This window comes from Vicugna pacos, chromosome 13, assembly GCF_048564905.1.
Source record: "Vicugna pacos chromosome 13, VicPac4, whole genome shotgun sequence".
In the NCBI taxonomy this organism is placed as follows: Eukaryota; Metazoa; Chordata; class Mammalia; order Artiodactyla; family Camelidae; genus Vicugna; species Vicugna pacos.
The window spans coordinates 64,681,855-64,707,915 of NC_132999.1; positions in this window are offsets into that span (position 1 = coordinate 64,681,855).

Sequence of the window (26,061 nt, forward strand, 5' to 3'; positions counted from 1 at the left end):
GAGGACTAGGTGTAATGAATGAGCTGTCAAGTGCTGGGTGTGATTTTTATTTTTTCAGGCAAATGCAAAACAGATCAAAACATCCTTTATTCTACCACCATTTCCCAAAAGAAACAACCTTAGCCTGAAGGTAGAAATCAATGTTTGAAGCCTTCTCCCATGTTTTTAAAGAAAGACAAGTGCTGTTTCTCACACATAACAGAACACTGTTCAAGAATCCATTGTGGCTAAGAGCCAAGCAGCGGTTGGACCCTTTTCGAGCCTGCTGATATACTAGCAGAATTAAGAAACAGAAGAATTAAGTGTGGAGCTGGAGCCCTGGGAACAGGTGTGCAATTCAGAGAAGATCAGTGAGCTGCAGACCCCCACCCTGATACTCTGGAAACAGCGTCCTTTCCATCCTGATTCATGGAGTTCTCAGTGTGGGGTCCCTCGGTGTGGGGGTCCCTCAGTGTGGGGTCCCTCAGTGTGGGGTCCCTCAGTGTGGGGTCCCTCGGTGTGGGGTCCCTCAGTGTGGGGTCCCTCGGTGTGGGGGTCCCTCAGTGTGGGGTCCCTCGGTGTGGGGGTCCCTCAGTGTGGGGGTCCCTCAGTGTGGGGTCCCTCGGTGTGAGGTCCCTCAGTGTGGGGTCCCTCGGTGTGGGGGTCCCTCAGTGTGGGGGTCCCTCAGTGTGGGGTCCCTCGGTGTGGGGGTCCCTCAGTGTGGGGTCCCTCGGTGTGGGGGTCCCTCAGTGTGGGGTCCCTCGGTGTGGGGTCCCTCGGTGTGGGGTCCCTCAGTGTGGGGGTCCCTCGGTGACACTGACGAGCACTGGAAGAGGTTTTCATTCAATTTCATCAGACGCGTGCTTGAAATCTGCCTACTGCATCCCGGAAGATGAGGAGGCACTAAAAACGAAGAGGACGGGGGTTCTCATCCCTTCCACCAGTAAGGGGCGCAAACGCAGGTGCAGCTCACATACATCACCCCTGACACAGCGTCATCTTAGCACCATCCGCCTCAACAGGAGGGCACGGGGAATCAGCATCTGGAAAGAACCTGTATGAAAGATGGTGGTTTGGAGGGTGCAGCGTGTGTGTGTGCGCGCGCGCGCGCGTGTGAGTGCTGCGCCCTGCTAGCTGGAGGTGGCAGGAAAAGGGGACACCCCTCTGTTTGGTCTAGGAGGACACTTTCTGGTTCCCTCTAGCCCAGCACAGCTAATGAAGTCAGAGACTGGGACCCGCTCTGGCCTTTGCAGTCTCTGCAAAATCCTCAGCTGTTCCTCCAAGTCAGCAAAGCGTAGCTGACAAGTCAAACCTGGGGGGCGGGCTCTGCCTCCCCTTCTCCCTCCCTCCCGGCCTGGCTCCTGTGGGCGGAGGGGCTGAGGAGGCAGGATTCTCTGTGTGCCTGCATCTTCCTCTCCGAACTCCACCCAGACCTGCCGAGAGATGCTCCAAGGGGTGGGTAGGTCCCCGGCCACTCCAGGTTCCAGCCCCCACCCTGTAAGATGAGGGTGAGGCCCCTCAACCCCCAGGCAGTGTCTTCAGATAAAATGGTAGAGACAAAGAGTTAGACTGCGTTTGACCGTAGGCCGTGGGAAATTTGCTGAAAAGAGCAGATGATGGTGCCACTTTTAAGACAAACAGTTCCAACCCACACCTAAGGGTGTGACAGCGCTCCCGGCACCCTCCCCCTCACTCTCCACCAAGCCTTGGCTGCCCCTGGGTGGGTCTCTCCTGGCCTTGATGAAAGGGCCGGATGGCCCGTTGCCGGAAAACCGCTGGGAGGTGCTGCTCGGGGTTAACTCACTGTGGTGCTTCCGGGGGCGGCCGCAAGGAGTGTCGGGAGCAGGTGCTTGTTATCTCAGCGTCCTGGAGGCCGGAGGTCAGAGATCAAGGTGACTGCAGGGTTGTCGCTCTGAAGTCTCCCACCGTGGTTTGCAGACAGCCGTCTTCAAGAGTCACGACTGCCTTCTGAACATCTGGGCCACACCTCTGTCCCCTGCTGGGGTGGAAATGCAGGCAAGGCCGTGACGGCAGAGCCTGCCCTGGGTGGCGGGGCCTGCCCGTGTCCCACGCCCGGAGCTCGGTGAGGACGCGTGGGGCGGGGGGGCCTGCTCGGTGCTCCCGCTGCTCCCCCAGCACGAGGTAGTCCAGGGCCAGCTGCTCTCCTCCCCATGGCCCTTCTCCAGGCCACGCCCAGCTGCGCTCAGGTGAGAGGGGCCGAGGGGAAGGACAGGGCATCCTGGTTGAGAAGTGTCCCTTCACTCACTGGGATGGCCAAAATCATCGTACGAAGTTCAGAAAATCACACATGCTGGCCAAACTGAAACCTTCGTATGTTGAAAACAGCTGGCAGGTCCTTAAAAAGTTAAACGTAGATTTACCGTGTGACTCAGGAATTCCACTCCTAGGTATGAACTAAAGATTTGAAAACCTTCAAAACAGAAACTTGTCCACGCATGTCCGCAGCAGCCCTGTTCACAGCAAGCAACACGTGGACACGACCTACAGGTCCCTCAAGGTGAGGACAAATTTCGAAGCTGTGGAGGCCTGCACGGGGAGGGGCGAGGGCTGACACGCCACACATGGGTGAGCCCTGGTGGCGTGGCGCTGAGAGGGAGGCCAGGTGCAAGGCCACGTAGCGTGAGACTCTATTTGTACGAACCATGCAGAGCGGACACTCACACGGACGGGAGGTCAGCTGTTGCGGGAGCCGGGGCACGGCGGACTGGGAGAGACGGCTAACGGGCACAGGGTGTCCTGCCGGGGGTTGAAAATGTCCTGGAACCATGTGAATGTCCCAAAGCCACTGACATGTGCACTTCAAGGTGGCTAAAATGGCATGTAGTATGTTATATGACTTTTACATCCAAGAAAATTTATCTCTTTGACAGAAAATTTTAGAAAGAAAAAAAAGATCTCTGGGATGTTCCCACAGCTCCTTCCCCACTTTGCCCTGGGCTGGGTACTCTGCCCTGTGCCGCGTACTCTGCCGTGTGCTGGGTTCTCTCTCCTGTGCTGGGTACTCTGCCGTGGGCTGGGTACTCTCTCCTGGGCTGGGTACTCTGCCCTGGGCTGGGTACTCTGCCCTGTGCCGGGTACTCTCTCCTGGGCTGGGTGCTCGGCCCTGGGCTTGGTGCTCTGGGCCGGGTGTTGAAGAGCCCGTTTCATGGCTCCCTTCTAGCTACAAGCTTCCTGAGGGCAGAGTCTGCAACGGGTGCGCGTTTGTCTCCCCAGGAGACAAACGGGGCCACGCACAGCTGTCTGCAGAGGGGGCGCTCACAGGCACTTTGTGGAACGACCTTGAAGACAGAGTTCCTACTATGTGTCCAGACTCGTGATTCATGAGGTGCAGGAGGGTCACGCAGGGAGACAATGCCTGGGGCTTTGGGGAAACACGCTACCTCACGGTAAAGATGATTTCCCTAGAGCCAGGTCTTAGCAAACACACCAGACCCTGTAAAGAAAGTGCAGCTTGAGAGCGTCAGTGCGCAGAATCCAGTCTCGGGTCCCGGCCGGGCTGTGGGCAAGGTGCAGAGGGTCAGTGGGACCCAAGTATCTGTGGACTCACCCTCCCTTCACCTGTCACCTGCCCCACTCTCTGGCCACTGGAAAACGACAGCCAACGGGAAAGGATGGCTTCACTCTGGGAGCCGCGGATGCCGACCACGTCCTTGAGAAAGACAGCAGGCAGGGCTCCGGCGGGCGGGCGCGGGGATCGGCACGCACAGACCCAGCCCTGGGGCTCCGCGAAGTTAATTAGTTTCCTCCCCTTCTGCGTGGACGGAGAAGAAGCTGGCGGCCGTCCACAGTGAACAGCGTCCTCTGCATTCCTATCTGTATTCGGACTGATTTAATTTTGAAATTACATTTGGAAAAAAAGTGTGAAAATCCCAATTGCATGGCATAATTTAGAAAGCCCATTATCTGCGGAGTGCCCGGGGGTGCAGTGACCCGGCGGCGGAGACAACGGATCGTGAGGCTCCAGACGGCAGCACGCCCGTCCGCCCCGCCTCCGCGGGTCACGGCGGTTAATGAAGAAGATGAGCCCGCGAGCAGACGCCGGGCAGCCCTGATCTGGGCCCTGGAAGAGGAAGCTTTGTCCCTGGGAAGTCAGTTCAGAACTAGAAGCAAAGATGCGGGACACCATCCATGGTCCGGGAGATGCCCTGCCGAGCATCACTCGCCCCGAGCCTGGGCCTCACAGCCATGGTTTGGAAAGGGTGGAGGAATTTTGCTGGGACGGGAGGAGGTGACGTCCCAGAGTCATTTTTTCTCTCCTTCTAGAATTTATTGCCAACCAGTTGACAGGCTTCAGGGAGCCTAAATTTTGCACCATCAACTTTCGGCATAAAATATTAGGAGGAAATGGTTTATATCCTCTCGTCAGGCTCCTCGAGGGCTGCAATTCTCCTGGTGCCAATTAGCACTGGACAAACCGACCTGGGGGAGACGCTGACTGACCTCAGGCTCTCCCGGAATCTCCTGTCCCATCCCAGACCTTTCACGGTGGCTGATGAAGCCCACTGATACACAGGTTCTTATCTGTACCTTGCCGAGATTTGATTAGAATGATCTGCCCCACCAAAAAAATAACGTGACTGTGGGCACATATCCAAGCGAGTGCAAGACCGCCCACGGAACCGTCAGCATTCTCAGGGATCCCGTCCAGCCGCTAAAATGCTATGTGAAGCAAATTAATTTACTGAACAGAAATATTCCAGTAGAGCTGGCTATAAACTGAGCATGTGTACTTAAAAACCGCATTTCCCTACTCGCCTATGAGATGAAAATCAGAATCTGTTTCCTCAGGGAAAACGTCTCCAGGAGCCTGGAGGACCAGGGTCCCCTCACGAGTCTCACGTGCGGTTGCGTCCTTTAATTCCACCTGGGGGTTCTCTCTACTGGCCTCTCTTTTCCAGTCCTTCAGTTCTTCCCAGGGATGAATGAAGGCCCGCCCTGTGCCGGGCTCCGTTCCAGGGACACAGCTGTGGGAAGTCCAGACGTAAGTCCCTGCCCTCCTTCGCGTACATTCTAGTGGGGCTGACGGACATAGTACAAAAGGTAAGGGCACAGAATACATGGGAGGTTAAACAGTGATGTACACTAAGGAGAAACCCAAAGCAGGCAAGCAGGGGGTGCGGGAGGAGGGAAGGTTGCAAGTTTGTAGGCAGGACCCAGGGAGGCCCCTCTGCAGGAGGAAATACCTGGAGGGTGAACCCCTGTCGTCCCCGAGGTGTGTTCAGGAAAGAGCTCAGAGGCCAGCGGGGCTGGGCAGGAATGAGCCAGCGGCTGCTGATGAGCCGGAGCGTCCGTCCTCCGAGGGACCCCTGATGCCTCAGCTCCCGAGCACACGGGCTTCCATCGTCCTCCCTCAAGTCTGAGAATCTGAATGTTACAGCTTTTGTGACCTGCGGAGCCCCACGTTCACAGATAAAGCAGGGGGGAGGGCACAGCTCAGCGGTAGACTGTGCGCCTAGCACGCACCAGGTCCTGGGTTCAACCCCCAGCACCTCCACTAAAAATAAATAAGTCAATAAACCTAATTACCCCCACCAAAAAAACCAGACAAAGTGGATAAAACCAGAAACAATCAAGGAGTTATTGCAACCAGGTAGAGACATCCCCACATGACTTTTTTTTTAAACTTTTTTTTTAATTGAGTTACAGTCATTTTACAGTGTTGTGTCGAATTCCAGTGTGGAGTACAATTTTTCAGTTATACGTACATATATTCGTTGTCACAGTTTTTTCGCTGTGAGCCACCACACGGTCTTGTACATATTTCCCTGTGCTGTACAGTATAATCTTGCTTATCTACCACATGATATTGATGCAACAAAAAGACCCCGTCAATCACCCTCTGGCCCGGCGGGTCTTTGTTCAGAGGGTCCCCGCAGGCTGGGTCTCACACCTGGCGTCTTTCCCGTGGAGGACCACTTTCGTCGAAGGGGAGAACTTGCAGGTGGAAGACAGGAGCATCTCTGTGGTCCTTCCACCAGCCACTTAGCCTAAGGGCAGCGGGCAGGGTCAGGAGGGTGGCTCACTCCCTGAAAAACCCTCTTCCTCGGCGTAGCTGAGCAGAATAATTGTGCCGCCAAGTAGACTTTGTGTGAAGGCCGAGCGTGCGGAGAACTCAGCGTGCCTGCTTCTGGAAGCCCCTCCGTGGGGTCCCCCCGCCATGTGTTCCCGCATCCCATTCGGCCACATGGGGTCCGCATGAGGGCAGCCCACGGGGATGATGCCCTCAGAGGTAGAATGCAGGGTCCGCAGCTGGCTCCATGAGCTGTCAGATCACATCTTAGCACTTGGGAGGGAATCGGACCCTGAATCCATCTTTTCCCCTGGAGGAGAAGCTGAGCCTGAGGAGGAGCGTGCTGTGGGCTGTCTGCGTGCCGAGAAGAGAGGACCAGCCTCAGGAGGATCCAGCCCTGCGATGCCTGCACCTCTGACCTCCAGCCTCCGGGGCTGGGGGAGCGCACTTCTGTCATCGAAGCCAAGCTTCCTGTGGTGCTTTGTGATGGTGGCCCCAGCAGACTAACCCAGGGCCCTTCTAAAGAGGACACAGAGAGAGGGGAGCCCTGTCTTTGCTCCCACCTCTGATGCACTGCAAACGTTTGCTGGTGAAGCCACACCCCCGGGAGAAGGGGTCCCTGAGATGTCAGGAGACTGCAGACCCATCTGGAGGGGACGGCATCTCCTCACTGTCCCCAGGCCACTGTCTTGGGCAACCGTGAGGTGTGTCTCCCTTGCCTCCACCTCCACGGTCAGCACCCCCCCCCCCGAACCTTCCCCTCGGGTCTCCAGAATGCCGCTCTCTGAGTCTCTCGGAGAGAAATAAATCCATCCCAGTCTTTCACACTTGATTCTTGATGAATCTCTCTTGTTGCTATTTGTAAAATCAGGTTTTAAACATAAGAGCCAAAAATGATAATAATAAGGAAGAAAGAAAAGGAAAAGAAAACTAGAGAAAGAAAGACAAACAGAGAGCCAGATGTGTCCAAGGGGAGCACCCCTGCCCGAGTGAAGGCACAGATGGCCTGTGTGGCCGGCTTCCTGCGTGGTGGATGGCTCCTAAGAAAACCCGGGCTGTGGCCCGTGGGTCCAGCCGTCCGTCCATTCGACCTTGGTGGCCAAAGGACAAAGTGGAAATCTTGGTGTTTGCTCCTGTCCATTCAGAATGTGTTCTCTGAGCAGTCAAGGCAAGTGTTCAGTCTGAGGGTGTGATAACCCAGCCACCTTGCAACTCTCATCGCTGTGAATAGAACGTGCGAGGTTTCCTGTCACCTCTGCTTTCATTCATCTGGAAAACGACTGCTGGTTCAGCGGTAAGCTTTGAACTGTGTGTGTGTGTGTGTTTTCGATTTCCCAGAAAAGGGAAACCACCACCAGAAGCAATTTAACTTGTAATTTTATTTGCTGTGGAGAAGCTTAAGCAACGATTGTATTTGATGTGGAGCTGAAATGCATAAAGAGGTAAATGGCTTAATTTGAATCAATATTAATTTAGTGCAACTTGCTCTTAACTTTACTTCACAGCAAATGAAATTACTCTGCTCAGGAGTCACTCGAAAACTTTTCTTAGCTTAGAAAACTGAGCTAAACAGGCATGACGGCTTGCTGGTGGAGACACCATGCCTCCTGCTCCAACTCTGTCTGATGCAGGTGTGCATGACATGTTAACAGAGAAGAAACTTCTGGAAACTTCCGGTAAAAACACTCAAGGGTGTGTGACCCTCCCCATCCTGCTGGGACAGGTCTTCACAAAAGAAGGTGGGGTTTGCAAATGGGGGCGGAACGAGAGGCAGTAGTCATTGGCACATGCTCAGGGCTTCCCCATCGTGGAAATGAGCTCCGTGTTAGTATCGTGTGGTCGCCATAGCAAAGGACCCCGGACTGAGAGGCTTAAACAACAGAAGTGTATTCTCCCACGTCCTGGAGGCTGGAGGTCTGATACCAACGTGTCAGCGGGGTTGGTTTCTCCTTGGCGTGTGGACGGCCGTCTCTGCCTGTGTCCTCACGTGGCCATCCCTCTGTGTCCCTGCCCTAATCTCCTCCTGTAAGGACACCAGTCTGATTGGATCAGGGCTCATTTGACATTTTTACTTAATCACCTCTTTAAGGCTCTAGCTCTTAACACAGTCACTCTGAGGTCCTGAGTGTTAGGACTTCAGCATATAAATTTAAGGGGACACATCTCAACCCATAATAGGTGGAAATCCCTCTGTACCAATGATTTATTTCATGGTCTGACATTTTGCCCAGTGATGACCAGATGAAATGCAGATCAACTTTTTTTTTTTTAACTGAAGTACAGTCAGTTACAATGCACCAATTTCTGGTGCGCAGCACAATGTCCCAGTCATGCATATACATACATATATTCATTTTCACATTCTTTTTCATTAAAGGTTATTACAAGATATTGAATATAGTTCCCTGTGCTATATGGAAGAATTTTATTTTTTATCTATTTTTATATATAGTGGTTAACCTTTTCAAGTCTCAAACTTCCAAATTTATCCCTTCCCACCTCCTTTCCCCTGGTAACCATAAGATTGTTTACTATGTCTGTAAGTCTGTTTCTGTTTTGCAGATGATTTCATAGTGTCCTGTTTTTCTCCTAGCAGTATATACAATAGCCATGACATAGAAACCATCCAGATGTCCATTGACAGATGACTGGATAAAGAAATTTTGGTGTATTTATTCAACAGAATACTACTCTGCCATAAAAAATAATAAAATATTGCCATCTGCAGCAACATGGATGGACCTGGAGAATGTCATTCTAAGTGAAGTAAGCCAGAAAGAGAAAGAAAAATACCATATAATATAACTCATATGTGGAATCTTAAAAAAAAATAGATGGATCAACTTTTTTGAACTCATGATGTAACCATGGGGAATTTCTAGCAGAATTCTTGGCTATTTATTGACTCAAATGGAGCCCAGGCTACCTACTGCCTTTACATTGTCAATCCCATTGCTGAACTCAGGCAAAAATGCACAACAGACTGAAAAACTGGAGGAGAAAACCTTGGGGATCATCAACCTTGGGCTGAAAAATAGATTTTGTTTCCACACCAAATGTGTTCCTCTTGCTTGGAAAGACATGAAGATGAGCGATTAATCATGACATGATTAGTCATGTCTGCCATGGGCACAGGATAAGAATGGTAACACATACACTTTACAGCTCACAACCCTGGCCTAATCCAAATATCCCACAGAAACTCATGGCCAGAAGGGGAAAATGACAAACAGTCACCCTGAGACTTAAATAGCACTTTAAATCCAAGTTCTTAACTTGCAATTTAATGTCCCTCCTATTATATTCACACATCAGCTTTTAGTGATTAAAACATAAAAGCCAAGGTCATTCATTAATATTTTCTTGAAATCGTGAGCAAGGAGAATTGTTCCAAGATTTTGGAAACTGTTTGGCTGACCACACAGAAATTGAAATCTCCGCTGTGCTGGGAAGTAAGTAGGCTAGATTGTAGGATTACAAAGATGAATAAGATGTGATTAAGCCCACTCTTTAAGATGCATGAGAGCAAGGAAACGTGCTTTCAGACAGTTAAATGTAAACAACTTCTCTGGGAGCCGGTGGGTCAGAGAAACATTCTCAGTGGAATGTTTAGGTTGAGTCTTGAGGGATGAGCAGAAATCCTCTGGCCAAAGAAAGGGGGAGAAGGGGCTCAAGAACAATGAAGCGGTGACTCCGGTGGGAAAGGCGAGGGCTTGTCCGTACAATGGGCGCAGCCCCGAGACTGCCGGGGGCAGAAGAGGGGAGGGGGGCGGAGACCCTGGTGGTGCCGAGCTTCACTGCTTCTGCAGCCACGCTTCCTGCCATCCTTTTCTGGACTTCCTCCAAAACCACTCCGTCCTCTCACTTGACTAGTTATTCATGGTGCAACCACACTAGGACTGCGCCTGCATCGTTCTCCTTTGCGTCGGAGACCTCCAGCTTCCACGATTCCCTGGAAGGGCTCAAAACACTCAAAAAGCCATTGTGCTCACAGTGATGGTTAATTTCAGAGAAAGGATACAGACTAAAATCAGCAAGGAGAAAAAGCTGGCTGGATGGCGGTGAAGAGGAAGCGGACACGAGCTTCTGGCTGTCCTCTCCCAGTGGGCTTGCGTGGGCTTCACCGCGTCCTCCCAGCAAGGAAGTGTGACAACTCACGTGAAGGGTCGCCAGCCGGGAAGCTCGTCACGCCTTGGTGCTGGGGGTTTCCTTGGGGGGGTCTGTCCTGTCGGCATGGAGTGCCCACATGGCTGACCTGAACTGCCCGGTAGCCAGGTCCCAAGGCCCCCACCGTGAATCCTACCGTTGGCACAACCCCTCTGGCCCGGCCAAGCCCCCAGGTAAAAGACACTGTTAGCGGGCAGGGTATCCCAGGGGCTCTGAGACAACCCCAGGAGCCATCAAGGGCCAGGCTGGAGCATCTCTAGCCTGTGGGCGTAACTCTTTGCTGCCACCGTGCCTCTGTGCCTCTTTCTCCCACCTCCCAGCAGCATCCCTGCAGCGTGCCTTCATTCACCCTCCGGTCAAGACATCCACTCCCCTGCAGTCACCCCGCTCCTACCCACCGCCACATAACCCTGTTGTCCCACCCAGTCCAAACCACTGCCTTCCAAATCCAAACCTCTGCCTTCCAAATCCAAACCTCTCATCTCAAAAACCTGAAATCTACCTGTTTAAGCCAACTCTCACAAAGATGTGTGAGACGGAAGCCCAGGTACCTTCCTGGGAAATCTCACGTGGCACGTTTTAATTGTTGCTCATCCAAAAGCTTCCCCATTGGTGTGATTTTCAGAGGACAGGAGGGTGAAGCCACTCGTGAGGCATTCTGGAGGGTGGAGGAGTCATGGAGCGTTCTGTCAACCAGCCCCTCGTCCACGGAAAGCATCCCACGTGCCTCTGCCCAGCCCGCACCTCCCTCAGTCTCCTCCGTCAGTCTCGGAACGCTCAGGCTTTGGGCGTCTCTGAGTCAGGACCCCAGCCTCCCAGCAGTCGACACAGGCCGGAGAATCACTCGCCTTACTTCGCAGTGGAAATCTCTTTCTCTTTCCTCCTTTCTTTACCTGGATTTGTCTCCAGTCCCAGCTCCAATCTCAGTTCTTCCAGGAACCCTTTCCTGACTCCTTCCTGTTTCCCTTCCCTCCCTGCTGCCCCCGCGAGGCTCTGGCCTCGGAGGACCCTGACCTCACTGACCTCTGCTTCTGACCCTGGGCGTCCATGATGCGCGGCCACGTGTAAGCGACTCAGCCGCCCAGACATGCAAATAAGCTGTGGTCACCCTGAATGTTTACTTTTCCTGGATGAGGATGAAATAATGAAATCATTCTACCTGTTAAACTTCCCAGTGAAACATCCATGTGTAGAATCCAACAATGCATTCATCAAAATCATTGCTTTTTATCCCTGCTCGTATTTCCTCAGGCAGTTTTATTCAGAGGCTACGTGTGGCATCTCTGGGGTGAAGCCACTCCTGGGGGATCTAACCCCTTCCTGTCTGACCAGTTAAGTCATGGAGATTCGGGGATTCCGGTTGGCCTGCCATTGGAAATCACATATGAAGCCACGAGTTCATCTGATAACATGAAGGTGGTTGCTTTCTTCATCCCCTCGAGGGAAGACAATGGTCCCTACTCACTGTGCTGTGCTTTAAAGCCCCCTTCAAAAGGCTTCCACAGTGCACGCTGCACGTGAAATCATGAGGAATAATTACACGGGATAATAGTAACAAGCCGAACTCCTCTGCCTCTTTCTTTTATATCAGCCGATCTACTGTCTGTGCTCTGGGAGCCCCGAGACCAGCACTGACCGAGGTCACTTCTGGCTAATGTGCTCTCCTGGTCTAGCGCTTTGGGGTTCAAAGCAAGCAAGTCACGGAAGTTCCCTGTTCCAAGAGGATCTTCACGAGAACCTGGATACAGGGCAGCTGTCTCTTTAATGGGGGACAATTTCCTGCTGGTCTGTTTGCACATACCTCCCCAGCTCATGCCGGGCATTGGCCAGGCCAAGGGTCAACTGACAAGTGAACCCATTCTTGGAGTTGATCAGTCTGGGCAAATTGCTCTTCCTGGAACCCAATACCCAAGTGTGATCAGACAGTGGTGACGGTGTGGAGCCTGCCGGCCATGCCTGGCCCGTACCCTGCTGTCTGCCCAGACTGGACCTCGTTCCCCACCCTGCAGCTCCAAAGTCATCCAAAAGCAAGCAGAGCAAGTACTCTGAGCTTTCTGGGGCAGAGCTCAGAGGCACAGGATGTCCCCCTCCCTATGCCTGCACACTCCCAAAATCAGATACAACGGAGATGCAGCCTGAGCTGCTGCCCGAGGAAGCAGCCCAGTGGCCGGTGGCATCCTTAACGGGAGCCCGAGCTGCTGTGCCGTCTGCCCTCCCCCGAGGATGGCAGGCGGATGGATGGCATTTGGAAGATGAGCGCTAGGAAGGCAGCCCAGTGCCATCAGACTTGACCTTGGATAATGTCTCTCCAGCAAACCATGTTCTGAAACGCGTTTCTGGGTTACAGTAATAGAGTTACTGAGAAGCAACCGGCATCCTGAGCGAGCAGTTAGAGCCGTGCTGGGGAAGGGGCCGGGCGGGGCACAGGGAGCTAGAGGGTCTGGATGCTGGGAAGAGGGGAGCACCTGTCCCTAGGGCAGCAGGGGTGGGGGATGGCGGGGGAGAATTCCTCCCACGGCGCTGACCTGTGGGGTGAGGGATGGGGCGAGGGGCAGGTGGGAGCCAGGTTTAGGGGAGCTGAGAAGACAGGAAATCGACCCCATCCCTAAAGAAGGAAAAAGCCAAACGCATCACACGCCTTCTCTGGGCCAGACGCTGGGGGTGTGTCCTGTGACACCTTTCCTTGTAAGTCTCCAAACGTCCCAGAGAGACCAGGTTGTCCTGAGCGGTTACAAGCCCTGCCAAAGCCATTCTGCCAAGGTGACGACCGGCAGGCAGAGAAGCAAGCAAACGGTCCTGATCTGCGCGCTGCTGCCCCGCCTCCAGCCCCGGGCGACTTCCAACGCCGCCCTCGTCCCCAAAGCCTGTGTATTACTTTCCCGCTGTGACAGATTATCCCAAACTTGCTGGCGTAAAACAACACACATCTATTTTCTTGCAGTTCTCGAGGTCATAAGTGCAAAATCCGTTTCACTGGGTCCAGATCAAGGTGTCAGCAGGGCCACGCTCCCTCCAGAGGCTCGGAGGCGGGGCAGGCGAGGGGAGGGAGTCTGTCCCCTGCCTGTTCTAGCTGTGGAGCTGCATGCGGGGGGGGGGGGGGCCTCCTCCATCTCCACCGCCAAGAGCGCAGCGTCCTGCTTCAGACCTCCATCCGCCTTCTTCTGTAGTCCAGTCTTCCCTCACCTCCCTCTTACAAAGACCCTCTGATTACATTTAGAGACTCCCACCCACCTCAGGATAATCTCATCTCAAGATCCTTAATTTAGTCACATCTGCAAAATTCCTTTTGCCATAAAAGGTAACACTCACACATGTGGCGGATTAGGACACAGGGACATGTGGGGGCTATTTTTTGGTAGGGGAGGAATTTACTTGCTTGCTTGATTGATTTATAAAAAAGTTTTAATGGTTGTGCTGGGGATTGAACCCAGGGCCCTGAGCATGCTAAGCACACACTCCACCACTGAGCTCCACACGCCCCCACCACGTGGGGACCTTTGGGGGCCCTTCCTCAGGCCCCCACCACAAGAGACCCAGGCTCCTTCTCTACCCACCCGCGCTCTCCGGCCTGCACTGGGAGCCAGGTTGTTTGCTTTCCCTGGCTTCTCCCCAGCACCGCCCCCACCTCCTCTGGGGGGACATAATGGCCACAGTGAATTGAAGTTTTGCCTGTAACCTTTCCTGGGTCAAAGAATGATCAGGGTGCAGTCAGTTCTGCTATCATGCAAGATGCGCGCTCCCAAAGGCCATCACCTTGTGCGAACTCCCACGCCAAAACCACCGGCTTGCAGAGGAATATGGTAAAACAGGGACCTAATCAACTGCGCAGCACCTGTTAAATGGCTGGGAAATGCGCAAACATCACAAGAAATGCGCTCCTCGCTGTGGAAAGGCCCTGCAGTTCTCTGTGGACGTGCTGTTGGAAGGACTGCAGCTCGTGAGCTATTGTGTGCGGAGAGGGGAAGGAAGGCTGTCTGAAACCAGATGGAGAGCTCCGACACCCGATCGGATCGGACCGCGTGGCTCGGCGCGCCCGGTGCGCGGAGACGGACGTTGGCTGCGTGCATGCGTGCGCGTGTGTCCCGGGATGTCCCTGAGTGGATGCTTCCCTGACACCCATCGTGTCTTCTGTTCCTCTGTCTCTTCCAGACAAAATTGCACAGAAACAAACGCGAAATTCGGAATTACCTCATGTTCATATTGGCTCCTAACATCTCAACCGAGTTGCAACAAACTCTGCAGAGCAGAACGGACCTCGGCGTGGGCGGCACGGGGGTGGGGACGGGCAGGGACTGACTTGCGTGGGAAACCGGGCGGCTGGAGCGGAGCAGGCTGTGTGTGTGCTGGGTGGGGGCGTGCACGCACACGCAGACATGCACACACACTCTCAGGCGCACACGCGCGTGGGAGGTGCCCAGAGCCGCCCGCTTCTCTCCCGAGGCCTCACCGCCTCACGGCTGCTCTTACCGTGCTCTTATTTATTCTGTCCGCTTATAAAGTTTCCTCCACTTCGTGACATGCCCGGGAGGGAGGAGGCTCTCGACTTTCCTGAATAGTATGAGTCCGTTCAGAGGACCCAGGCGGTGAAAACTTCAGACAGAGGCAGAAATATGACCAAAGAAGAGTGGGGCACGGCCCAGATGCGAGGGCGGCGATTAGAATGACCAATGTGTCAGGCACGAAATAGGAGCTCCTGATACCGACCCGGCGTCGAGAATGAGCCCCTTATATCACCGCAGGAAATGGGCAATTTCATGCCAACTCCGAGCAGTGTGTCTTGAGGTAATGGCGGGTATAATTCATGTCATTTGCACGGCCTCAGACCTGCTTGCAAGGAGAATGTCAGCCTGAGCCTGGGTTTCTTGGCTTCTAGGTTTTAAAGCCAGACCTTTAAAATATGCATATTTAAAAGAATGCTCAAATATTTGCCTTGCTCTAAGAGGGAGTAAGTGTCGGTGAAAATGGCCAGATTTATGGTCCCTGAAGATAGATGTTGCCCTCCTTCTGTCCAGATGAATCAGCCTGAACCCAGTCCCTGGTTCACACCCCTTTCTGTCTCCCCGCCCCCCCCCCCCATGTGCACACACACAGACACACACACAGGCACGATGCCTTTTTTGTTTTGACCTTTCATTCGCAATTTTTTGCTGCCTCATGTCTGCTCACCCTGGCAGGTGCTCGCCTGGGCAGGACCACACCTGAGGTGATCCCGCAGAGCACGAGCAAGAAGCCAGTGGACCCCAGAGGCCACCCCTGGAGTGTGCTGTCTTGGCCTTCCTGGAAAACTGACTCCTGGAGTAGAGGTCGGGAGGCTGTCTCCCACCGGCAGAACTGAGGAGTAGAACAGAGCAAAGCAGACTAAGAAAGACCACACCCAGCGACTTACGCTACTTCAGATGCTCTACAGTAATCCACACTTTTATAGTCTCCGTTCACTAGGATGCGCTCACGTTACAAATACACAAAAACAAAAATGAATTTTAAAATTATGACCCAAAACCTTACCAAACAGAAATGGTCACTGCTAGACATTTAGGCTATTCTGTTTCACTCCATTTTATTCATATATATATATATATGTTCATATATATCCATACACATATAATTTATGTATATAATATGTATATTAAGTATAGAAATCATATGTATACACACACACACACAGAGCTACATAACTTGTATATATTCATGTAATAGAAAAGAGCAGCCCTGACTCCATATTAGACCTGTTCTTTTGGCTTCAACCCTGCGCTGTTTCTTAGGCTCAGTCTTGCTGGTTCTGCACCTTTCGTAAAAGAGTGTTGCCTGGAGCCTGAAGTACACAGGAGAGCCTGTTCTGAGGCTCCAGCCTTTAAGGATACTAACACTTTTCCATTCTTACAAAGATAACAAGTTGCAGAATAGAAACTAACCTTTGTCTTGTTGGAGGTTTACAGGGACAGTCTGACCTGACCCACGTGGACGGCTGCAAGAACAAAGGATTCCCAGAACAGAGAGTTCCTACCCCAAGAAGTTTGCAGCCACAGGCACTCCCCCTCCTCTTTTTAGTGTAAAAGGAGCCTGGGTTCTGACTTGGGGAAAGTGGTTCTCCAGGACATTAGTCTGCCATCTTCTTGGTTTGCCGGCTTTTTGAATAGAATTGCTACTCCTTGCCACAACACCTCGTCTCCCGATTTACTGGCCTGTCACGTGGCGAGCAGAACAAGTTTGGGCTTGGTAACAGTCACACACAAACACACAGGTGCCCATGCTTTTACCTGGGATCACGCCACGAACACTTCAGTCCTCAGCATCCGCCACTTAACGTTATGTTACACACCTTCCCCCGTAAACTGGAAACATACTGAAGTATAGTTTCGCATCTGGTGTCTTTTATTTACTGTTACATTGTAACCATTTTCCCACGGGTTAAATAGTTTTTCAAACCAGAATTTCAGTGGGGACATCTCTGAAATTTTAAATTGTTCCTCCTTTGTTGAATCCACAAGTGACTAGCATTTTTGCTGTTCTCCGGAAGAATGTTGCTGTGAGAGCCCATCTGTGTAAGTCTTCACACGGATAAGAGGGTGGCTTTAGGATGCGTTCTCAGCAGTAGCTTGTCTGAGGGGAGCTTTTTGCTCTACGGTCTTCTCGAAAGGCTTCCCTGATTTCTGTTCCACCAGCAGGGCATGGCAGCAGCACGTCACCCAGCCTCTCCAGCGCTGAACCGCATCTTCCTTTGTTTGTTTAGGCCAGTGTCACCAGCGCTGCAGACTTCCGGGCGTGCAGCGGGCTCTGTGACATCCCTGTTGCCATTCTTGGTGTGCTTCACCGGTGACCGTCATCTCCTCCTCCGGTGGCCGGATGATCGCCAGGTGTGTGGCTGCTCTCAAGCCACGCTGAGCCTCAGAGAGCGCCCCGGGGCCGACTGGTCCTGCCGGGTGCCTTCACGCCTCCGTGCTGCGTGGAGGTCTCTTGCTCGAGCTCCCCTCACCAGCTGAGTCACCATTGTCCCTTTGGTCCAAGCCACATCTGCTTTTCCCTGGACCTTTGCAGTGCTTCCTCACTGAGGTGCTCGTGTCCATGCGGGCCGTCACAGCAGCTTTCGCCTCACAGCTGCCCAATCATCTACTTAAAACACAAATCCAACCGCATCTGTGACCCGCTGCGACTGGCAGTGCTTCCCTTTGTTCTTGGGATGAAGATGAATCTTCATGTGGCCTTGTCCTGCACAATCAGGTGGCCCCTACCTTCTCACTCCCCCTCCCCCTCCACCCTCACCCACCACGCCCCCTCCCCCTCCACCCTCCCCCACCACGCCCCCTCCCCTCCACCCTCACCCACCACGCCCCCTCCCCCTCCATCCTCAACCACCACACCCCTCCCCCTCCACCCTCACCCACCACGCCCCTCCCCCTCCCCCCTCACCCACCGCACCCCTCCCCCTCCCCCCTCACCCACCACGCCCCTCCCCCTCCACCCTCACCCACCACGCCCCTCCCCCTCCCCCTCCCCCACCACACCCCTCCCCCTCCACCCTCACCCACCACGCCCCTCCCCCTCCACCCTCACCCACCACGCCCCTCCCCCTCCATCTTCACCCACCATGCCCCTCCCCCTCCATCCTCACCCACCACGCCCCCTCCCCCTCCATCCTCAACCACCACGCCCCTCCCCCTCCATCCTCACCCACCACGCCCCTCCCCCTCCCCCCTCCCCCACCACGCCCCTCCCCCTCCCCCTCACCCACCACACCCCTCCCCCTCCCCCCTCACCCACCACGCCCCTCCCCCTCCATCTTCACCCACCATGCCCCTCCCCCTCCATCCTCACCCACCACGCCCCCTCCCCCTCCACCCTCACCCACCACGCCCCTCCCCCTCCATCCTCACCCACCACGCCCCTCCCCCTCCCTCCTCACCCACCACGCCCCCTCCCCCTCCATCACCACCCACCATGCCCCTCCCCCTCCCCCTCATGTCTGGTCCTCCGTCAGTTGCCTGCTCTCAACTTAACTCTCCAATCAGTCTCCAAGTTCAGCATGATACCTGGCAGTGCTTAACTGCTGTTGGTGAGTTGAGTAAATGAATGAATGAATTTCCCATTCCAAAAACTTGGTTGCAGCATCCACAGAAAGAATAAAAGAATTTACTAAGAATAAAAGCCGTCTCTTAGGAGTTGAATTGTGTCCCCTCCCCAAAAGACGTGTGGGGGTCCTAACCCCCAGGACCTCAGAATGCAACCTTATCTGGAAATGGGGTTCTTGCAGACACAGCTGCAAGATGAGGTCTTCCTGAAGCCGGGTGGGCCTAATCCGATGTGACCAATGTCTTTCTGAGAAAAAACAAGACTCTCAGAGGGAAGATGGCTGGCCTTGTGACGATGGAGTGATGTGTCTACCAACCCAGGAATGCCAAGGACTGCCGGCAGCTTCTAGATGACACAAGAGGCCCTCAGAGCCTCCAGGAGGAGCCTGGACTTCTGTCCTCCTGAACTGTGGAAAAATACAGTTGTTCTTTCAAAACACCCAATTTGTGGTTATTTGTTACAGCAGCCACAGGACTCTCATACTGTCATCCCTGAAAAGGCCACGTATGCATAGTTGGAGGCAGGAAGGCCGCGACCGTCCTGGAGTCCTGAAGGCGCTGTGCTGGGAGGGGGCGGCTGAGGACAATGGGGCAGGAGGGCTGGTCCCTGGAGCTCACACAAGGAGCCAGAAATGAACACACGGCCAGTCAGGGGCAGCGGGTGGACCGGGGCACTGGGGGCTAGGGCCACTTCCTCCTGGAATGCCAGGGTCTGTCCACTGTCTCCAGGACTCTGGGGCCTCCAGCCTGAGAGACGAGGGCTGCTTGTTCCTTCTGGAACCCTCGAGCCTGCCTGGGTTGGGCTGCCGGCCAGGGGGAGAGGAGGAGGCTTGTGGCGGCGTCTCCCAGAGCCCCCTTGCCGAGGGGGAGCGGGCAGGTGGTTATCTGCCCTCGTGCATATGCACTGGCGGCCGTTTCCAGAGCCCGTCGCAGAGCTGCGCATTGAGCTGCTGCACACAATGTGTTTTATTGTCCATGTCCGCCCTTTTGTAATATCCTCTGGAAATTCATATTAAAGGAGATTTCAAACCCCAGCGATGGGCCCGCAAGCCCTTCCGGTCCCTGTCTGCGAGGAGGCTTTATTTAATAACAGAGCGTCTCACGTAACGCTGCGCCTGTTGATGAGATTGGCGCGGAGGCTACGTCGTATGTCTTATTGGCCGAATCAGCCGCTGTGCCTCTGTCGGGCCAATTTCCCTTTTACGTTCTGGGCACTTAAAAACCCTTAGAAGACTCTTGTGTATTTTCTAGCAAAAGCGTGTCACGGATTTCTTCCTCGTTTGAAAACTGGAAAGTCAATGTAAATCAGCTCCTAAAGCAGCCCCTCGAGCTTAGCGTGGAAATTACGCACATTTAGGTAGAAAGACGTGCTCTCTCAACATGGGACAAGACTGTGCGCACGGAGATGGGATGAGCTGGCACAGACTGGTGCCCACGGAGGACTGGAGGGTTTCCTGATGTGGGGGGAGGATATCCCACACATCCAGGGTTGGAAGTATTGAGAGGAGGGGAGGAAAATGTGTTTCTCTTACAACATGGGAGGAAGAATAGTGGGGAGGGGGGAAGAGCTTCTAAACTGTTCCCTATGACCCTGCCCACAAAAGCCCGGTGCTTCAGACAGAACCGTATCTCCTCGAATGTACAAGACTGTCATAGAAAAGAACAAATCTGACTCCATATTAGCTCTGTTCCTTTGTCTGTAACCCTGGGCTCTGTCTCCTGGGCTGAGCCACGCCGGTGCTGCACCTTTTGTGAAAGGATGTTGCCTAGAGATACACAGGAGAGCCCCTTCTCGAGGCTCTGCCCTTTAAGGGTAAAACACTTTCCCTTTCACACAGAGATAAAATGTTGCAGAATAGACAATAACTTCTGTTTTGTTGGAGGTTTACAGGGACTCCATGACCTGCCCCACGTGGACAGTTGCAAGAACAAAGAATTCCTACGCCAGGAAGTTGGCCGCAACCAACCGTGCCCTCTCCCCTTTATAGAAGAAAAGAAGCCTGAATTCTGACTTGGGGAAATGGTTCTCTAGGACATTAGTCCCCCATGTCCTCAGCCTGCTGACTTTCTGAATGAAGTCATTATTCTCTGCCCCAACATCTTGTCTCTCAACTTATTGGCCTGTTGTGCAGTGAGCAGAATGAGTTTGGACTCCATAACATGATGAAGTCCTAACCCTGGGTGTCAACCTGAAGATGGGGCCTCCAAGGAAATAATTGAGGTAAACCGAGGTCATAAGGGTGGGGCCCCAATCCAGTAGATCAGTGTCCTTATCAGAAGAGACATCAGAGAACTCTGCTCGCCCCCCTACCCCACCCCCTACCATGTGAGGACACGGTGAAAAGTGGCCATCTGCAGGCCAGGGAGGAAGTTCTCACCAGGAATGGAATCTACCAGCACCCAGATCTGGGACTCCCAGCCTCCGGAACTATGAGAAATAAATGCCTGTTGTTTAAGCCAACAGTCCTGTGGCGTTTTGTCCCAGCCGCCTGAGAAGACTGAGACACCAGGTCCAGCCCACAGCTCCCCCTCCCTGGTGCCCGCCTGCGGGAACCCTGCTTTAATCCTGACCCAGGGGGTACACGTGGTCTGGGACCTCATTGCCAGGATCCTGCAGCAAACAGAGGCCCCCAGGAGATGCAGATGGTGGGAGGGAAGGGGCTCCACGGGTCCAGCCAAGCTTAGCATGTCCTGGGACCCCCACTTCTCCTCACGTCCCTGCACAGTTTCTCCCCTGTTGGATACACTACAAGAGAGGCTGGCATCCAGTCTGCCCTTTCACCCTGCTAAGAAGAGTTTATTTAAGCCCAGCGAGTCCAAAATTCAACAAGGAAGGAAGCAAATCCAGAAGGGCGCGGGGGCCGTGGGCTGTCCCTGCGGTCCGTCCCTGTGTGGTTACGCGGGAGGGCCAGGCCCTGGGCTCGGGCCTTGGCTGGGCCTGAAGAGTTAATAAGGCCTGTGATTCACCATCTGGGCAGCTCTGACTACAGTTTAGAAACGCAGAGTGTGCTCAGTGAGGGGGACCCCCCCGACCCACTCGCCAGCCAAACATGAGAACAAAGGAACGTAACAGAGACTCCTGCTACGGCGCCGGCTTCCCGTGTTCCTCACCCAGAGCTTCGAGCCCTTGCGTGCTCCGGGCTCTTGGGTGGGGGTCTTCAAGATGACGGGGAATCCGTTTGGGCCCTGAAGCGTCTCACCCACTGGGACCGAGCCCCTGGGGCGGGTGCAGTTTGGTGCTTTACCTGCAGAGAGAACCACGGTTGGCATCAGTAAGGCCGGGCGCAGGACTGCCTGAACAGGAGACTCTGTGGCACAACACAAAATGCATTTCATATTTGTCTTTGGTTCCCGACCCTCAGAATGCCCTAAGCGACAGGAATTTGGGGTTTTGCTAATGAGGTGATGGAGGTGGGGCCCTGGACAGTTTCAGGACACGGACTGGTCACCAGAAAGATGAACCAGCGATGAAAGGGTTGGGACTTTGAACCAGCCAGACCTCCAGGAGGGGAGGGGCATGGGGACTGTCCTGTCTGTGTAATGAAGCTTCAGTCACACTTCTAGACACCCAGACTCCGTGGAGCATCCTAGTGGTGGAGGCACTGATGTGCCAGTTGGGGGGGGGCACGCCTGAACTCCCCAGGGGAGCCCAGAAGCTCTGGGCCCCGTCCCCACCCCTTGCCCTCTGAGTCTCTTCGTCGTCCTTGTCCCCACGTGCCCTTTAAAGTACAACGGCAGTCACACCTTCTTGAGCTCTGTGCTGGTGAGTTACCAAACCTTCTCTGAGGGGGGCCCTGGAAACCCCGACTTCAGAGCCAGTCGGTGGGAGGTGCAGCTGGCCTGGGGTCTCCACTTGCAGCTGCACTTGAAGAGGGGGCAGTCTCGGGGCAAAGCCAGCCCTTCATCTGTGGGGTCTGATGCCAAGCCGGTGGCCGGGGTCAGACCTGCGTTGCCGCCCACCCGGCTGGGGTGGAGACAGAGCCGACTCCAGGAGAAAGGAAGGAAGGCAGCTCCGTCGGCGTGAAACACAGAAGGGCTTGACTTGGCTGAGGGGCCGCTGCCCTTTCCGCGCGGGGGTCTTCCTCCTGCAGAGAGGGTGGCGCTGCCTCTCCGCCATTCCGGAGGTCGTCGGTCACCGCATTGTCCCATTGTCTGAGTTGTGCTGTCAAAGGAAAGGAGAGCCCACAGACCACTACCACAAATTAATCAGCTCTGGAAAACCAGGCCTGCCTCCGAAGGCCTCTTGCAGGGCAGAGAGAGACAGTCTCTGGGCCCCGCAGCTCGCGCTGTTCCTGGCGCCGGCCTGCGGGCTGAGAGTCCAGTGACTTTTGTTCCTGGGAACTGGGGAATGCAGGCATCGAGTGCTTGCCTGAGGGTCCCCTCTGGAATTTTAAGGAGGAAAATCCCCCCCAACACGCTGCACAGGGGCAGGTGGATGCTTTGTGCTGGGCCTCCCCCCTCAGTGAAGCCCAAGAGGAGAGGGGGACAAGGTCCCATCCCGACAGCCACTCAGCAACACACAGGACGATGGTGGAGTCTGTGCCATCAGAGCCAGACAGCTTCCGATCCGAGCTCTGCCCTGTCCCTGCTCAGCGAGCCTGGGCCCCCTTCAGTATAACCAGGTCGGCGATAACACCTCCTAAAAGGCACGCTGTTTCCCCAACCAGGCGAGGTGGCGCGAGGCGCTTCCTGGAAGCGGCCTGACGTTGAGGAAGCGCCCACTAGGTGCGTCCACCTGCACTGTCTTTGCATTTCAGGAGGTCCAGGCGGCAGCCCAGCTCTGAGTCTCAGTGTTCAGGGGCAGAACATGTGCCTGAAATAGAGAAGAGGCCAGGGCAGAGCAGGGAGATCCGGGAACGGGCCCCCAGTTCCCGCAAGATGTCCAGCTGCTGGCCGGAACACTGAGGGCATCCGTCAACTTTATCCCCTTCTCTGAATCCTTGCACAAACACTTCCTCCACCACTTGAGCTGCAAGGCAATAGTTACTGGTCCAATAAAAGCCGACAGAAGTGGAGGCCATGGCAACAGGTGCAGACTTAACCAGCTCCCCGGCAGCTCCCGGCTCCCCTTCGGTGACGGGGCCTCGAAGATGCCCAGGCAGCTTCCTCACTCGACTTCCTCCCACCGGGCGCAGACTTGGTTTCCATCGATGAGCTGCTGCCTGGAAATTCCTGCAACACAGCGCAGGGTGCCTGGCTCACGAATTCCTTCTGCCATCTTCATAGTCACCGGGGAGAGAACATCTAATTCTTTATGACATCAATAAATTCTGTGTCCGATTTATCTTCCATCAGGCCAACATTAATATTAAAACTCTCCATGAATCATAAATCTGTCATATACCAAGAAAAAGCTGTGCCAGGAAATCAAAAAGGCACTTGTTAGCAAGGACGGAATTAGTCCCCGAGGACCTTTCACATGGCCAGGCAGACCATACACAGTCAGATCATTGTCCTAATGGGCACACGGCGGCGGCATGGGGTCGGCCTCCTGAATCTAAATTGGCCAGCGACAGGCTAGTAATGACCATCTGGGGTGCCTGGGGTGACTCGGAGGCTCAAATGATCAAGCCACGAAGATGAGTAAGGAGGTGCTTGACAGCTGGTGGGCCAGAGGGAGCCTGGGAACACAGCGCGGGCCCTGGGCCAGGCAGTCCCCGTGGGACCTGCAAACTTGCATCTCAGAAAGTGTGACCCCACCCTGTGCTGGGTACTTGTGCTCCAGGGGGCCTCCCAGTGGAACCTGCACTTCCCGGGAGTGGCCCAGAGCCACTGCAGCCAAACACTCCCCTGGGGACCCAGAAGAAAGAGGCCGGCTGTGGCCCAGGTGGGAGGTCCGGTCTGTAGGAATTTCCCCCAGGGTCATGCATCCCTTTCTTAGAAGTGGTTGCCATGACGGCAGGCCTTCTCACTGGTCTGATGGAGTTAGTTCAAGATGCCCAGGCCGACTGTGGGGAGCGGGTGATGGGTCCCTGCTTACCTGTAGGGCTCACAGTGAACTCAAAATGCAGCTTCCAAATGGCGGGTGCCCGCCCGGTCGCCCTCCCAGACCGAGGATCCCTCCCAGAGTAGCCTCTGCCCGTCTGGCAAGTGCAGTTCTGTTCATTCAAAAGGGAGTTTTGTTCCGTCTTGGAGTCTGTTTCCAATACCAGCTTACAAAGCTCCAGGAAGTCCAGGCTCTCGTTTATATTCCAAGACGTGTAAATGTCTGTCATGACATCTCAGCAGCTGTATTTACACGAACAGAAAGGGCTCAGTCTCACGATACTCGAATCTCAAAGAAGCCGCTCCAGACACATTTCCAGGGGTCTGCAGTTACAGGTGCGTGCCACGTAGAGACCCACAGTGCGACCACGGCACCTGTGACAGCTCTGTGAGCTGCCTTTCAAAAACATCATATACAATGAATATCTGTCCGTGCTAGCAAGTACCTTCCCCCAGCTTTGCTGAGCTGTCACTGACGTATAAAGTCCTGTGAGTTTAAGGTTTACAATACGAGGCTCTGACACGTGTATGTATCGTGAAGAGTTTATCGCAATAAGGTTGGCTAACACCTCCATCCTCTTACATAATTACCATTTTTTTGCAGCCAGAACATTTAAGAGCTATTCTTTTAGCAACTTTCAAGCATATAATACAGTGTTAGGAACTGTAATCACCATGCTGTACCTTCGATCCCCAGAATATTTTCATCTTATAACTGGAAATGCATCCCTTTTCACCAACAGGTCTCCAATTTCCCCACCCACTCAGCCCCTGGTAACCACCACTCTACTCTCTGTTTCTCTGAGTTCAGCCATTTTTGTTTCACGTACAAGTAATATCATACAGTATTTGCCTTTCTCCGTTGACCGATTTCACTTAGCATAATGCCCTCAAGGTCCACCCATGTTTTTACAAAGGACAGAATTTCCTTCTTTCTGGGGTTGAAGAATATTCTGTCGTATGTATGGACTACAATTTCCTTATCCATTCATCCATCGGTGACTGATGGACCCTTGAGTCACTCGTCCATCGGTGACTGATGGACCCTTGAGTCACTCGTCCATCGGTGGCTGATGGACCCTTGAGTCACTCGTCCATCGGTGGCTGATGGACCCTTGAGTCACTCGTCCATCGGTGGCTGATGGACACTTGGGTAGCGCCCCTACCTTGCCTGTTGTGATTAGTGCTGCCGTGAACACGGGGGTGCAGAGAGAGAGTGACTTCGGTTCCTTCAAGTAAATATCCAGAAGTGGGATCCTGGACCATAGGGTCTGTTCTTTTTAACACAGATTCTTACCCTGGGGGTTGGGGGGAGCCTCCGTGAACTCCCAGATAAGCACGATTTTCTGGGGGGAGAATCTCCGTCTTTCACTAGACTATAAAAGGCCTGCGTTGTTGAGACTTGAGGTGAAGGGAGCTGATGGAAGTGCTGTGGGAGGCCGCTTACAGGTTAAAAATAACAAAGATCAGCAACTAGCACTTACTGTAAAGCACAGGGAATTATGCCCAGTATCTCGTAACAAAATAACCTATAATAGAATATAATCAGCAAAAGAAAAAGCCCTGAATCACTTGCTGTACACCTGAAGCTAATGCAGAATTGTAAATCAACTATACTTCAACAGAAATTTAATTTAACATAATACAATTTAATTTAATTTAAAAGTAATAATAACAAAGAAATTGCTGACAACCAGCCAGGGCGCAAGATGGAAAGGAAACTCACAAGTGAGAAATGAAGAAAGAAGTCCCAGGAAACAAGGGAGGAGGGTGAGAGAGAGCCCCACAGGGCGTTGGGACCACGGCCTGAGGGCTGGGCATTTGCCGCACACT